The sequence below is a fragment of the Agelaius tricolor genome, unplaced genomic scaffold (assembly GCF_023055355.1).
Source record: "Agelaius tricolor isolate 1412-34295 unplaced genomic scaffold, bAgeTri1.0.p SCAF_18, whole genome shotgun sequence".
Classification (NCBI taxonomy): Eukaryota; Metazoa; Chordata; class Aves; order Passeriformes; family Icteridae; genus Agelaius; species Agelaius tricolor.
In genome coordinates, this window is record NW_027269278.1 from 817,165 (window position 1) to 832,128 (window position 14,964).

The 14,964-nt window shown below is 39.8% G+C and overlaps 1 long non-coding RNA gene across 1 annotated transcript in view; it reads left to right on the plus strand.

Moving 5' to 3' along the window:
* The first annotated feature begins 5,694 nt into the window (after positions 1 to 5,694).
* LOC139597546 (uncharacterized) overlaps positions 5,695 to 14,964 on the plus strand; it is a 45,406-nt gene continuing 36,136 nt past the window's right edge. Inside the window, exons 1-3 of the long non-coding RNA XR_011681641.1 lie at positions 5,695 to 6,285; positions 9,476 to 9,545; positions 12,819 to 12,962. This is a non-coding gene — a long non-coding RNA (uncharacterized lncRNA). The remainder of the gene's footprint in view (positions 6,286 to 9,475; positions 9,546 to 12,818; positions 12,963 to 14,964) is intronic.

Consider the following 14,964-nt stretch of genomic DNA (forward strand, 5'->3'; position numbering starts at 1 on the left):
CTTGGCTTCCCAGAGTTTGCCCATGAAGAGAGAAGAGAGAGAAGCCCTATAGCCAAGAGCCCTTTAAAGAACATAAATTAAATTCCTACTCTGAATTAGTCTCAAGGGGAATGAACGTGGGAGAAGCCTGCTAGCCTCATTAGAGCCTAAAGATGAGTAGGTGAGGGCTGATCCTTGTGCAGATTGCCATTTCTAAAGAGTTGTCCCCAGTTAATTTGTTTGGGATTACAACAAAACAAAATCTTCCAGGATACCTTTCAGCTGTTGATCTCTTTCCCTTCTCAGAGCATCTTGTGTCTACTAAACTCACATATTCTGGAACAAGTGAGGCAATGTTACACATAATCCCAATACAGCCCAGGTTCATTTCCAGGGCAGCTTCATTCTTTATCCCAAATAGGTAGAGGCAGGAAAAACAGTATATGAAGGGAAAAGATTACCATTTAAATATCATAAACTACACATGTGAAAGCATCTATTTTAATATTGTAGTTTTAAATTTACCATTTTCTAACTGTTGAATCTGGATTTTCTTATGTGAATATTCTTGTAGGTCAGTGAACAAATGCTGCAGGTTAACAGAGGAAATATCAAAAGGAGGAAGGTGTGAAATGTGGACATGAACCAGTCTTAGATACAAGTTGTTTGAAATCAATGATTTGTGGTCCCTGTAGCTCAGTAAAAATGTGTCCTAGCTCAGGTTTTTGTTCCTGTAGGCCCCGTGAAGTTCCCACAATGTGAGATTTCTCTGTGAAAGCCTCAGAGCCTGACCCTTCTGAACACGTGCAAAGATGAGGCCTTTGCTGGTTTGTTCTGGTTTCTTTTCCTGTAGGTGAAGATGAGGATGAGTTTGAGAATTTCCTGCTCCCCCTCACAGTTTGATTTAAGGTTTGAATATCACTCAGATACTCAACAGTAGTTTTGAACAAGAAGAAACAAAGGCAGGTTTATTTCTATTACAGGGGAAGAAACAATGTGTGGGAAGAGCTGAGAGTGGGGCAAGCATTCAGCAGCAGCTTGGCACCTCTGCACAGCTGAGCATCTGCGTGTGGCTGTCTATTCCTGAATACATCTGTTTTATTAGGAATTCAGACATCAGAGGTACAAAGGCTGTGAATACTATCCTAGATAAACTTTGTACAAAGATTTTCAAAGGCATTGGGATTTCTCCCGTGTTTTGCAAATCAGGGGACCCCATTTAAGGCTCATTTATAATCAAAGAGACAGATTTTTCTTCAGCGATAGCTTATCTGTTCCATATTCCCCTTTTCCATGCAAGTATCCTCTTTGTGTATATTAACATATTTATTTGGGGGTATGAGGAGACATATAACACACTTGATAAAACACTGCTGGTTTAAAGTATTTTTTTCCCAAACAAGAATTTATTATATAAATCAAGACTTTATTAAATGGCTGGGCATATATGTATAAATTGGAACGGGTCTTGAAGTATTGCACCCTTAAACTGAACAAAGTGATTAGGATAACTGATAGCTAAATAAGGTTTTTATGTGCCTGTGGGAGCCATATTAGGATTGATTTGACAAGGCAGTTCAGCTGTGGCAACAGTCATAATATCTAACACAACATTATGTTTTATTAGTAAAATCCTTAAGTGTAGCAAGCTGTTTGTGTCAAAACAACAGTATATTTTAGGGAAGAAAAAGACTTACTGGATACAAGGTACATCATCAGGAATGATAATATATTGGAGCACTCTTGCATTAAAGAGATCTTCTTCTGCCATCACTGAATCAATAGTTAACTGCACACTGGAGTGCTCACTTCAGCTAAACAGGGTCATTTTGAAGAAATCCTAACAGTAATTTTTAATTTGCTATTTTAAAATATGGTGGCAACTGAAATACTGCTTCATAATATTTATCTGCTTTTTTCACAAGGAAATAAACAGTTGTGCTGGATGTATTTGGTAAATAATTGGCTGCAGTATGTGGCTGACAGTACCAGAAGATGTGCAGTTCATAGTCATTGCTTGAATTAGGACAATATTTTTTTTAATCATACTAAAGGTTATTTCAACAGTTACTTAATTCTGGTTTCCTCTTTGTTGTTGCTTTATGTATTTAATTGTAATCCCTTTCCATGTATAAAATAGACTCAGTTCACCTGTCCTGGATTCACCTCTCCTGTGTTCAAGTTATAAACCCTAAAAATTAGAACAAGGAGGTCATTTGATGACATAACCATTTCTGTAAGAAACTGGATTCCTCTTGTGTGAGGATTCAATTTATTAAAATAATTTTGCCATTGTCCTGTCTGGATTGCTTGAAACTGTCTTAGTAGAGAAATTTTAATGGAGTGCCAGTGATATATTCCTAAACTAGCAAGTTCTTAACGACCCTGGAAAGTGACTGCTTGATTACACTTTAACGGTATTTGCAAATAAAATCACAAGTAATTAAGGGGAAATCTCCAGGCTTTTGAGCAAGTTTGATGCATGATAACTGCCTGATTCAGCTTCATCTAGAGTAATGCTGTGTAGACAAGAGCTACTGAGATCAATAGCAACATAATGATAGTGGCAGAATTAAGTGAGTAACCTGAGAACTGTGTCTCCACAATGCATGCAGCTGCCACCAGCCAGGGCCACACAGTGCACTCCTGCTTCCGTCCTAAATGTTCATCAAAAGACGCCCTGCAGGAAAATGGAGTTAGATGCTCTTTATTGCTGATCGTGTCTCTTGCCACATTTATCAGGGAAATTGGATTAGCAGTTGGCAGCTGCAGGTAGACAAGGTTCTGCAGTGATTAAATATGCAGCTTGGCTGCATTTGTTGTGACAGACCTTTAGTAAATTCTACTGTAAGCACCATCTGTCTAATTTGTATAAAGAAAACTTGGTGCTTTAAGCTACTGATAAAGAACTAAATGCTTTATCATAAACAAAACTTTTGCTCTAAATTATCTTAAATGCAATTTATTAGGTTAAAGCTATTTTTTCTATCATAATAAATAAATAATACATGCAAAAGTGCTTTCAGGTACTTCATTTTGCAAGTACTGAAAACAAAAACAGTTCAGTTCTTCAATAAAATGCTTAGTATTGCAATCCACAGGGAGATGACACTGTTAAAATATCACTATGAAAATGGTCCAGGACTGCCAAATTCATTTAATTTGTGGGTTTTACTAGGACTTTCTAACTGGCTAGGGTTTTTTTTTAGGTTTTTAATATTTCTGAAATACACCACTGAAAAACAGTTGTAACAAGAGAGATCTTTCTTTTTAAAATACATTTGTAATCATTATATCTGCATACTAAGCATATGGTTAGGTTTCTTTTTCAGGGATATCAAATGTAATTGAAGAAGTCATTATACATGTTGCTTTCCTTTTTTCTTTTTGCCTTTTTTTTTTTGTTGTTTTGTTTTGTTTCTTTCTTCTTCATGTTTTTATACTAATAGGAAAAATTTCCAGTATTAAAACAGTGCCTAATTTTCTCCTAAGAATGTCAAGATTTCTTCTGACAATGTGGGTAAGGAATCTATTGCTTGGGCAGTTAGAATCTCAGTAGTACTTTGTTTATAGTTGTGACATCCTCAGATTTGCTACAAATGCATGGAAAAGGGATCTGAAGAAAAGGCAGTTAAATAGCAACATGCTATCTTTAGCTGGTTTGTAGAAACTCCATGCTGTTAAATTATTTAAAATCGTTGATTTTCAGCTTGCACACATTAAAAGTTTTCACACTAAGTGCCAAATGTTGCAAACAGCACTTTAACAGAATGATTTTGCTTTGATCCCTGTAGCAGTTCCTGAATAATTTATCACAGGTTATTGCCTTAATTCTGGAGAGGGATAGAGCAATAAAGGCAGATGAAAACACTCCAGTTGAAACACCTTGGGGCCTGCTCATTCCTCTGACACGGCTCTTTTGTTGGAACTATTTAGAGGTTATTAAGATGTGTCTCCAGAATTAAGAGTATGCTGTAAGGATGAAGACAGCCATCTTAATTCTAAAGACAAAGCACAATGACCCTTCACCTTTTTTTTCCTTTGTTGTTATTATATAGTAGAATTATGAGGGTAATATTATAGCTGCACCCAGTAGTGCCACTATAGTTAAGGGTCTGTCAGACTTTCCATTACCAGCCCTGTTTTGGGGGTGGTGGGTGTGAGCATACTCATGTGTTTTAGATGGCCTCAGTCAGACACTTGGCACATGTTGGCAAGTCAGAGGGGCTTTTCTGGGAATATTTACATCTCCAGCTCCTTTCCCTTGAAAAAAAATCATTGAAAAATGGGCTTCAGGATTCTGAAACCAAGTACCTGAATTTATTTTAAAAATAGCTTTGTTATAATTAAATCTTAAGGAAACCTGTCAGTGACATTCAGGGAAGGATATTCTGAAACTGAAATCTGCACAAAATTGCCACATTATCGAGAAGAGGACTGTGTAAACCCCCAGAATGCTGACAAGCTCTTTTTGCTGGGCTTCCTGTATTTGCTGTTCTTTACTCCTCCTCTCACTCTTTGGCCACTGCTGGTGATGCCATTTGCTGTCCCATTGCCCCGGGAAGGGCTGGGATATAGCTGGGAAAGGAGCAGCAGCCTCAGCAATTCCTGCCATCACTGTGAAGTTTGCAGGGCACTCGGGATCCCACGGGATGGCACACAAAAAGCAGATGTAAAAGTATGTAATCTTGTTTGTCATTAATACATTTTATGCACATAAGTGCTATTTGATTACTTACAGTGAACTAAAACTAGATCCTCTTGGGATTTTAGGAGATTGGGGGATAGGTTCTTACTGAATGTGAGGTAAGCAAACATGGAATCTAGGGTGATTTTTGCTCCTATTAGAGTTTAAGGGTATTTTGTACCAATGACTTAAATGGATCAGGATTCATCTTGGGATTCTGGAGGCTGTTCTGTGGGCTGTTCATCTGGTGCTGGCTGTGGCAGTGTGATCTTACACAGCTGTGTTCTCATGGATCCTATCTGAATCACTGCTTTGCTGGGATTTTACAGAACAAGGATATTAAATCTAAATCTTAGATCTTGCAGATTGAGATCATTTATTAAGAAGTGTGGTTATGGGCTTTTTGATAACAATATCTCAATTTTAATAACAGAAAACAAAAAAATGTTGTTTATGTAGTAGTCATTGTTCTTTCACTGGAATTTGAGGTGTCTGAAGCTGCCAAGTGTTCGTGTAGGTTCCCAGAAACCTGGGGCTGCAGTTCAAAGAAAGTTGGGCATCTACTTTAATTAATAGTTTTTAAAGTCTCACAGCCAAACTGTTTCTTAAATAGATTTGCAAAAGAGCATTTTCTTAAACTATTTTTTGTGGAGACAGAATAAACCTGGTGGTGGCCTGTGGGTTGGGCTGTCCTTTTCTAGCCCCATCCCACAAAGCCACACGAAGGGAGCTCTTTGTCCCCAGCAGTGCCTGAACAAAGATGAGTTCTTGTCTTTCCAGGGGCTGTGATGGCTCCCCTTCTCCCTTGCCCCAGACTTGCTTTGTGCAGCCTTGTTATCTCCTTCTTTTGTGGCTGGCATGGGCAAGGGAACCAAAATCAGAGTGAACTATTTCCACTCCTTGTATCTGTTGCTGCATCCCTGGCTGCCTTCAGAGAGATGTATAAATAATTGCTGCCAAGTTCTTTTAATTCTTGATGTTTTGGCCACCTTGTCTGCTGAACAGTGATTTTCTGTGCAGACAAAGCAGCACACCAAGTATGAAAATATAGATGACTATAAAGTTACAATTTTATATTGCATCTTCTCAGTATTGAACACTTCCTCTCTAGTGATTTCAGAGTCCCATTAAAGTTAATGAGAGTGGAGACCTCTGAGCATCTTTGTGAGTTCAGGCCATTTCAATGCACAACAGAAAGGAAATGCAAATATTAAAATACTCCCAGCAACCTCAGTAGTCTTTGGTAAAGAACTCCATTTGTCCTGGGATAAATCTATGTCTATGCCGCCCAGGTCAGCCAGGCTGATGAGTCTGTATATGAAAAGTAGAAATTAGGCCTGGTCTGAGCTCACAGGGAGCAGTTTACAAGGCATCAGACATAATTTGTTCTTTATGTGATCAAGTAAAATGAATATGTAGCTCTTGTATTTGTCAACACTATAAATATTGCAGTGGTAGTACCAAGCAGTACATTACTGAAAACTCTGGGTTTAAAAAGGGAACTCCTTACTTTTTGTCATGGTTCTGTGATTGTTTTTTTTCCCCAGACTCTGTAGAATGGTGACTTTTTTTTGTAAAAAGTACAATCCCACCTGCAATTTAGAGAAGAATACTTATGTGTGAGTAAATCAAAAAGTTTATTTATGTTGTTAAAATATTTTTCATTCATTGGTGTTTCTTATTGATGTCTATTAATTATCCTGAAAACATCCCCTTGGTAGGGGCTAATTGTCTTCATACAGCATGGTCTGCAGGGGAGCAGGTAGGATTCTGCAGCCACACTTCAGTCATCAAAGGGCAAAAAGTGCATCTCAGAACTAATGTTAACACAGGCAGATTTGCATCGTTTCCTCTAAAGTGAGAAATCATTTTTGAAGAAAACTTTCTTGGAAAATTACTTAAAAAACCCCAAGAAAACAACAAAAGATATGTTAAAATAACAGTACAATGGGAGTCTCAATGCAGCCTTAATTGGAGCTTGTTATGAGTATCAGTTAGTCTTACACCATTCAAAATATTACAAACTTAAATTAACATTTTATTGTTATTATCCCTTTAAATATATTAATACAGGAAGCACTTTTAAACGTTAATACATAGTATTCATATATAATGTTTTTATTTGCATTATTCATTGTGAGAGCATATTGAATAATCCAAGGCATTTCCTAAGCATTTTCCTAATGTCAGCACTAGAAAACTTGTGGAAATCTTTTTTTATCCGAGGACCTTTGTGTGTTTTCTGAAGAAAAAAAAAAAAAAAAAAAGCAGATTGGAGCAAGACATTTAAGCTAATGAATCAAAATCAGATATGTGCCCATTATTGGCTGATTATTGCTCCATCTGCTCAGCGCTAACGTGAAAATCAATTAGGGAGTCTGCTCCCGCTGGCAGCGGCGCTGGGCACGGAGCGGCCCCGCCCGGAGCGGCCCCGCGGGGCGGGATCGGCGCTGGAGCCCCACACAGAGCGGGCCGGGCAGGGCAGGGCTGGGCAGGGCCGGGCCGGGCTGGGCAGGGCCGGGCCGGACCGGGCCGGGCCGGGCAGGGCGGAACAGAGCACGGCGCAGCTCAGCGCAGCAGGGCGGTTTCCTCGCCCTCACACCGCCAGCCTAGAACACATCCAAGGCGCTTCCTTCCCTGTAGGAACGATGGGGGGTAGAACGGTCAGGACGGATGAAGACAGGAGATCTCTGAACCAGGTCCTGGAACTGGGGGTTTATTGCAAAGGGCCTGGGGGCAGGGCCCTGCTGGGAGCTGCCAGGCACAGCTCGGAGCAGGCCCCAGAGAAGTGAAGAGAGTGGTAATGAGGATGAGAGAGAGAGAGAGAGAGTAAAGGAGGATAAGAGGGCAATGTTCCCGTTGCAATACAATAAATCTTCTTCTGTGTTGAATATTCTATTTCTCACTAACCAATCTAGTACAAGTCCTATAGCATTTACATACAATCTATAAGAATCATTACATTACCATACTGTGTTATACTTTAAACCCTAAAAACTCCTCTTTGGACCCCTTCTGCTGAGCTAGCAGGGTCTGCTCTGCCCCTTGGAGCTGTCTGCAAGCAGAGGGTGTTGTTCCATCAAAAGGGCATTACCTTCAGTCTGGCCACACCATTGTTTTCCAGTTGTTCAGTAGCTAAGGTATCTCGAAGCTTGCTTTCATGTCAATCTCACTTATAATTTCTATATTCTCAAAATCTTTTGCCAAGCAATCATATTTATAAGGCTTTCCTGTTTCATCTTCACCAACACTTCCCTTTGTACATCCCTAATGTTGTCATAGGAAAAAAAAAACTCCAAACCTGTGTCTTTCATTCCAAACACAATGTACCTACGTTTGGTTTAACATTGAAAGTGCTTAAAAATACCATACAAGTGCTATCTGGGGAGATTTCTTTCTCTGGTATGAATCATGTCTTTAATTTAGTCAGTTACTTTCTATTTATGTCAAGTCTATTAATATCCCAACACCTGCAGTTGTCTTGATCCAAAAGAAAATGGACTTTTGCAAACAAAATCAAAACCTTTACATTGTAGTTTTCTTCAATAAGTAATGATAATGAACTCTGATTACTTTAAATATTGTGTGCATTTTTAAAACTAGCACATACAATATTGCCCCAGGGTATTTTCTTAACCCTACAGAGAAATGCTTTGTATTGTTATAAATACAGTAGCTGTAGCTCTTTCTCAGGCACACGGTCATGTTGGAAATAAACTGCTGAAATAGGTAGTGAGGGATTATGAAAATACTTGATTTATAATTTAGATCTTACAAAACTATGAAAGTTAATTATGTATTTGTTTTATGGAAAAAAATAACATTTAAGAACAATTACATTATCTACAGGAAACGAAGCTTTAAAAAATATTTTTATTTTAAGTCAATTGTGAAGCTTTACTTTTCTCTCATAATCTTCTTGGTTAAGAAAGAAAAATGCATCAATATTAAATCACAAGTAGGGAATTATCCTTTCAGGACTGCCAGGCTGTACAGGAGCCCCTGATGATCTGAGCCCCTGCCATGCCCGGATGCTGGGGAGTAGGATCCTGATGACCACTCAGAAAATCCCTGTTTAAGACCCTTACAAGCCTGCAGGGATTTTGTCTGTGGAGGCTCAGTAGTAAGAAAGTAAATTCAAAACAGAAGCAGTGTAAGCTTTATTTCTCCTAAAACCAGTGGAAGGCATCCCTTATTTTCAGTTTTAGAAGACTGGAGGGGGAAAAATACCCACAACAACAAAAACAACAACAAGCCACCCAACTCCTGAGGCCAACTGTGAATTAGCATCTCATTTTCTAGTGGGCACCACTGGGTACATTTAACTTTGTTAGTGCTATTTGTGCTTGTGTTACCCTAAAACTTCATAAAATCAGGAACATGTGTAAAAGTTGATCAGTGCTGCTTCCATTCCAGATTGGTTTGACTTTGTTTTGCCTTGTGTACCACAAGTGTCATGCTCCTGTGCAGAACTGCAAACCTCCAGCTGTGGTAGGAGTAACAGCATCTTACCTCTGCTCCTCTGGAAAGAAAGAGATGCATCCATGCAGATGGCTTTCTATGGAAGGCTTCAGGACATACAGTCCTCAGGACCCTTTCTTGATATTTAAAAAATAATTTGGTCCTTCCACTTCATGGATTAATTTCATTTCAAATAAATAAAAACAGAATCCAACTTTTGGATTTCAGTATTCCATATTCTCAGTAAAAATATGTGGACATGTACCTTTGTGTGGAATTCAAGGCTCAGGCCTTCCCAGTTTCTTTTCCCTTGCACAGGTTCAAAATGTTTTTCTTCATCCCCTTCAGCTGCCAAGGAGAAGTGCATGCTTCTGTTCAGTGGATTTCTCCTCATTCAGACAAGTCCAGCTGCACCCAGGTATTGATCCCAAGCATTACAGCACAATGAGCTGCTATGATCACAACTCTTATTTGCTGTAGTTAAAACAAAAAGGTAAATGGAAAAAGAAGGGAGGGTCAGGTACCAATTTTATTGTATCAAGTTTAAATATCCTTTGATATTAGCATGTTTCTTTTTTAGTTTCAAATACATCATCAGAAAATGGGCTTAATAGCAAAGAAAAATTGTTTTAAATTCTGTTATGTTTGAAGCCCCAGTATTTCAATATTGAAAATGGAAAACACAGAATATTATAAAAAATAATGTCTGTTTACTTACATTTGTTCAATTAATAAACCATACAAAGAGGCAAGAGATAAAAGACTAAGCTTTTAATATATCTTAAGGTGATGTTTATTCTGTATTGAGTACTACCAGAAAAAGTCGCTTATAAATCATTGTTAGAAGAATGTCTTGATAAACTTTTCAAGTGATTGTAGGAAATACTTTGGGTCTAAGGCCTGTCTGTAAGAAAACAAATGACACTGGGTAATCTCTCACCTGATCACAGTGTTTAGGATTTAAGCTTTGTCCAGTAGATGGCAAAAATGAGCAGAAATAATTTCTTGGAAGTCCTTTTGGTCCAGGGAAGAGAGAGGGAAGGCAGGGCACAGTTGTATTTTAGCACCAGGATGGAGTTGTCGGGCTCCTGGCTCAGAGGAACATTGCAGGTACACCAGGGCTGTGCTGGGCTGCCAAACAGGGCTGCTCTGGAGCAGCTTTGCTTATACTAATTGAGTTTCTCCAGCAAATCAGGCTCCTTGGAAAAAGGCCAAAGGCTTTTCATAATTGTATTGACAAGAAAATGAATATGATAAATGGTGTTCATTCAGCTGAGACAAGATTTATAGTTTTCCTCTGGCAAGGGATGAAGAGAAAATATTTATAATAATAGTAAAATTTGTTTTTAAGTTGTGTTAGGTGATCTCTCAAAAGACTTCATTAAAATATTTCCAAATATTTTAAGCAGCTTCAGGTGTTAAGTGTAGCATCTTCCCAAGTATCCAGTAATGAACAATAAAAACAAAACAAAATAAAAAACAACACACAAATAACCAAACCAAGAAAACCAACCCCCTGGATATGAAAGTCATTTATTCTTCCTGAAATATTGATATGTCAAGCTGTCAATGACAATTGCAGTACCACAGCTTGGGAAAGTTTATTTGTCTTTTGTATTCAGAACATGTGGGCTCTGTAGTTTGTGGGTCAGGTCTGAATGAGCAGGTGTGGCCTTGGCAAAGCCTGAGTACCCACAGGTAGACAGGCAAAGCCTGGTTTCCCCCAACAGTGGTGATTCTCCTTAGGTATTTTAGTCTACTTCCAGGCTGCCTGGGTAAGATGTTGAGTGTTTAATCTGTTTTTTCCATACTAATACCAGAATGCAGTCTAAGATTCTTAGCCTGGAGTCAGATACATCCATGAAAATTCAGTTATGAGTTCAGGGAAATATCCACCTTTTTGTTTTTTCACTTAGTGTTTCTTTGCTAGGTGGGAACCCAGAGCAATCTTTTCCTGTGCTCCTCCCAGCTGAAGCTTGGGTTTAAGGATTTCTGTTCTCTCTAAAAGAAAGAGGTTGCAATAAGAAAATGGGTCGGAAAAATGAAATCATTAGGTTTAGTCAGAGCTGCAGTCAGCTCAATCACACCTGATGTCTGTGGGTGAGTGCATGAAGCTGCCTATAGAAAATACCTGAGTGTACAGACACAGACACTGAGCTCACAGAAAAATTACCTGCCATGGATGGGTTCATCTCATGCTCATTTAAAACTTGCAGTTGAGCTGGCCACTGGGCTGGCTGATCCTGTGCTGCTCCAATTGTGGATTACTGGGACAAGCAGGACAATCTTTTCACCAAACTGACAGTGTTACATATTTGTCCAAATTCAAATCATATTTCTTAAGCAAATAAAACCATGAACAGCAGTAAGATGGCTTCTTCAATATTATTCTGATTATGAAGAACTAAATTTTTGATTGTGTGTTTTAACTATTAAGGTTTAGGTACAAACTTGAAAGATCCAATCTGCTGCAGAGACTGAAGTTTCCTAATCACAAGAAGAGAATGCATTTCTCATGAGGCAGTAATTTTGTAAGATCAGTTATTGCCCACTTACAGGGACTTAAACCTCAGTATTGTTTTTTGCAGCTTGAATTCCTTTGAGCTTGAGCTGACTGCTCAGGTTAAGTTCATGCCTTAGCCAGATTCCTTGAAGCTTATGGTTAGAAACACTTAAAAATAATACTCTGCTTAAAACCAATTTATTCCATCTTATTTGATTTATAAAAGAAGCAATAAATTGCCAAAGCCTTTCTGTTGACCCTGGCTTTTATAAAATTTGACTGTAGTTTCCAGTCTTTCCTGGTCAATGAATATGGACTCAATGCTTCAAGTTTCTGAATTAAGATGTATCCTGGATGTATCAGCAGCCTTTGCTGCTGGCTTACATTTTGCTTGGAGGGTTTGGCTGTCAATTTACTCTCCTTGCCATGAAATCTGAAAAGGTGATTGCTTTCTATGCCATGAAGTTCCATAGTGAGTCTGTGCACCTCTCCCTGCCGTGCCAGGGGGGTGCTCAGAAGGCCGAGGAATGGGGATGACTTAGGAGAATTAGTAACACAGCTCAGTTCTGTAGCTTACCTGGCATCTGCTGCATTTGGATAATTGACCACCCTCTCTTGAGAGTGAGCTGTATTGGAAGTCTACCTCGGTAAAAATGCAGCTGCCATTAGTGAGCTTTCAGAGGTATGAGATGACGTGGGTCATCTGTGCCCTTTGAGAATATCTTGGGTAAGTGAGATTTGAATTTAAATCCCAGTTTATTACTGGACAGCTCTCCATGGTGTGCTTAACTCGTTTGTTGGATTCCAAATGTGAGGAACTCCATAAAGGAGAGAGAAGCAAGGTCTAAAGTACATTTGTCATGTCAGCCTCTTCCCCTCTATAGCTCAGCTGCAGAGCCTGGGGCAGGTGGCTGCAGGATGCAGCAGTGTGGAGCTGCCTCAGGCAGCAGCAGTCCATCCATCCATCCATCTGTCTGTTCATCTGTCTGTCTGTCCATCTGTCCATGCAGTGCTGCCGTTGATTGGCAGGGCTGTGGCTGGACTTCATCTCCACCCCAGAGCAGAGCGGGCGCTGCATGGCCTGGAGGTGTGAAACCCTTCCTATATATATATGTATATGTAAATCCATTTAATTGTACTCTGTAATCAGCAAATGTGTTTGTTTGCTTCTTTCTTTCTTTCTTTTAGAAGTGAATCCATTGCTGTGTTCAGCTCTGATGAAGATCTGAATATTTTTCTGTTATTTTTTAAATCACAGCATTTAAGTGTTGATGGATATCTCCAAACAGAATTCTTCCCTTCAGAGAAGCCAGTAAAGTGATGTGTCCATTGGTAGGTATTCATTAATGGTTCCTCTGCAGGGTAATCCTTTGCCTGGCATGTGATGTAAAAGTTCTATGAGTTGTTACTCTTGAGCAGGGCTGGATTTGGGGAATCCCCACCAGGACTGGGGAATCCCCAGGGAGTTGCTGCAGCCAGAGCCATCTTGGCAGTGCAGGGCTCAGGCCTCGGGAGCTCTTGGTCCCTGGCCTGGGGTTTGCTCCTGTGCCAGGGCTGCTCATGTCCCCTTTACCCCAGGGCTGCTCATGTCCCTTTACCCCAGGGCTGCTCATGTCCCCTTTACCCCAGGGCTGCTCATGTCCCTTTTACCCAAGGCTGCTCATGTCCCCTTTACCCCAGGGCTGCTCATGTCCCTTTACTCCAGGGCTGCTCATGTCCCCTCTACCCCAGGGCTGCTCATGTCCCCTTTACCCCAGGGCTGCTCATGTCCCCTTTACCCCAGGGCTGCTCATGTCCCTTTACTCCAGGGCTGCTGATGTCCCCTTTACCCCAGGGCTGCTCATGTCCCCTTTACCCCAGGGCTGCTCATGTCCCCTTTAACCCCAGGCACTCTGGCAGCTGCAGATGTGTTCCAGATGTGTTCCAGCAAAGATGCACCTACTCATGAGGTGTTTGGTCCAGGCTGATTGATAGGTGTGGGATGATTTTATGGATTCAAATTATATTCCAGCTCTTCCAAAACATAATAGGACCATAACAGCTCTACCCTAGAGCACTGTTAAAAGTGTTTATAATAAGTTGCTCCATTTTACTACTCCCACTCATGCCTGCAACTGCAACAGGTCTCTGACACTAGCAGTTGGTATTACACCCCAACTGACATTGCAGATGATTTTGCTTTCTCAATATTTAGAAAGGAACATTACCAAGTTTTTGTAGAGAAACCTCATTTGTAGTTTGTGTAAACTGGAAAAGCCATTAATGGCTTGTTTCATTTAAAGAAAGAAAATTGGCCCATCAAAGTTGCTTTTACTGCATTCATTCAGACTGATTTTTCGGTCTGGAAATTGTTTGTTACATGGCTGCCTTTATAAAAAACTTCAAATGTGATGTTGCATTTGATCTGTCAGACATGGAAACAGTATCTGTGCAATGCCTAAAGCATTTATTTGTAACAGAAAAAAAATTACACACAAGTAACTTTCAGTTTTTGCAAAATAATTTTTGTTTCTTTTGCAAATGTACTGTGTTGTAAGTGACCAAAATTTTTCAGCTGTGTTCTTAAGTAAATTTGTTAAAATGATTAAGCAAAATAAAAACAAGCTTTGAAAATGTGTGAAAGATAAAAGGCAAACCTTTAGCTGACCTAAAAAAATATAAAGTGTAGTCATGATGATGATTCAGCCCTATTTGTCTTATGGTATCTGATCCCAATGCAATCATATTTTCCTTTTTAATTTTTTATTTTAATTTATTTCCATCAGCCTTTACCATCCTTTCTGCACTTAGGAAAAACATAACCATATTATTGGGCATCCATTCAGCTCAGTTGTTGGCATCAAGTTTCTAAACCTTGCTGAGTAAACCACACGAGTTGTTTTCAACCTGTTTCATTCCTAATTCATGCCCAAAAAATCCCCAAAAACCTTTGTAAAGAAACCTTCTGTTTTCAATTGCAGCTTTTATGGTGTGTATGCAGTTGATAAAATTCCCAGCCCTAAGGTATTGGTAGCTCTTACACATAAGGACCAGACAGCATTTTCTGACTCATGCTGGGATTTAATTGTGTGGTGGGAAAGGGACTCTGAGCCCAGTGCAGATCTGGGAGTAAAAACTGAGCAGTAGAGGCGTGGAGCCTGTGGGAGCTGTGTCCAAAGTCTGATCACCCTCTTTGCTAAATTATGGGAGAGATCCTTAGGACTGTGTGGCATCTCCTCAGAGGTGTGCACCACAGAAAAGGGGAGGTGAGCAGAGAATCAAAGACTGGGCTGGGTTGGAGGGACCTGCTAAAGGTTACTGAGTACATCCCCTGCAATGGGCAGGGGTATCTTCT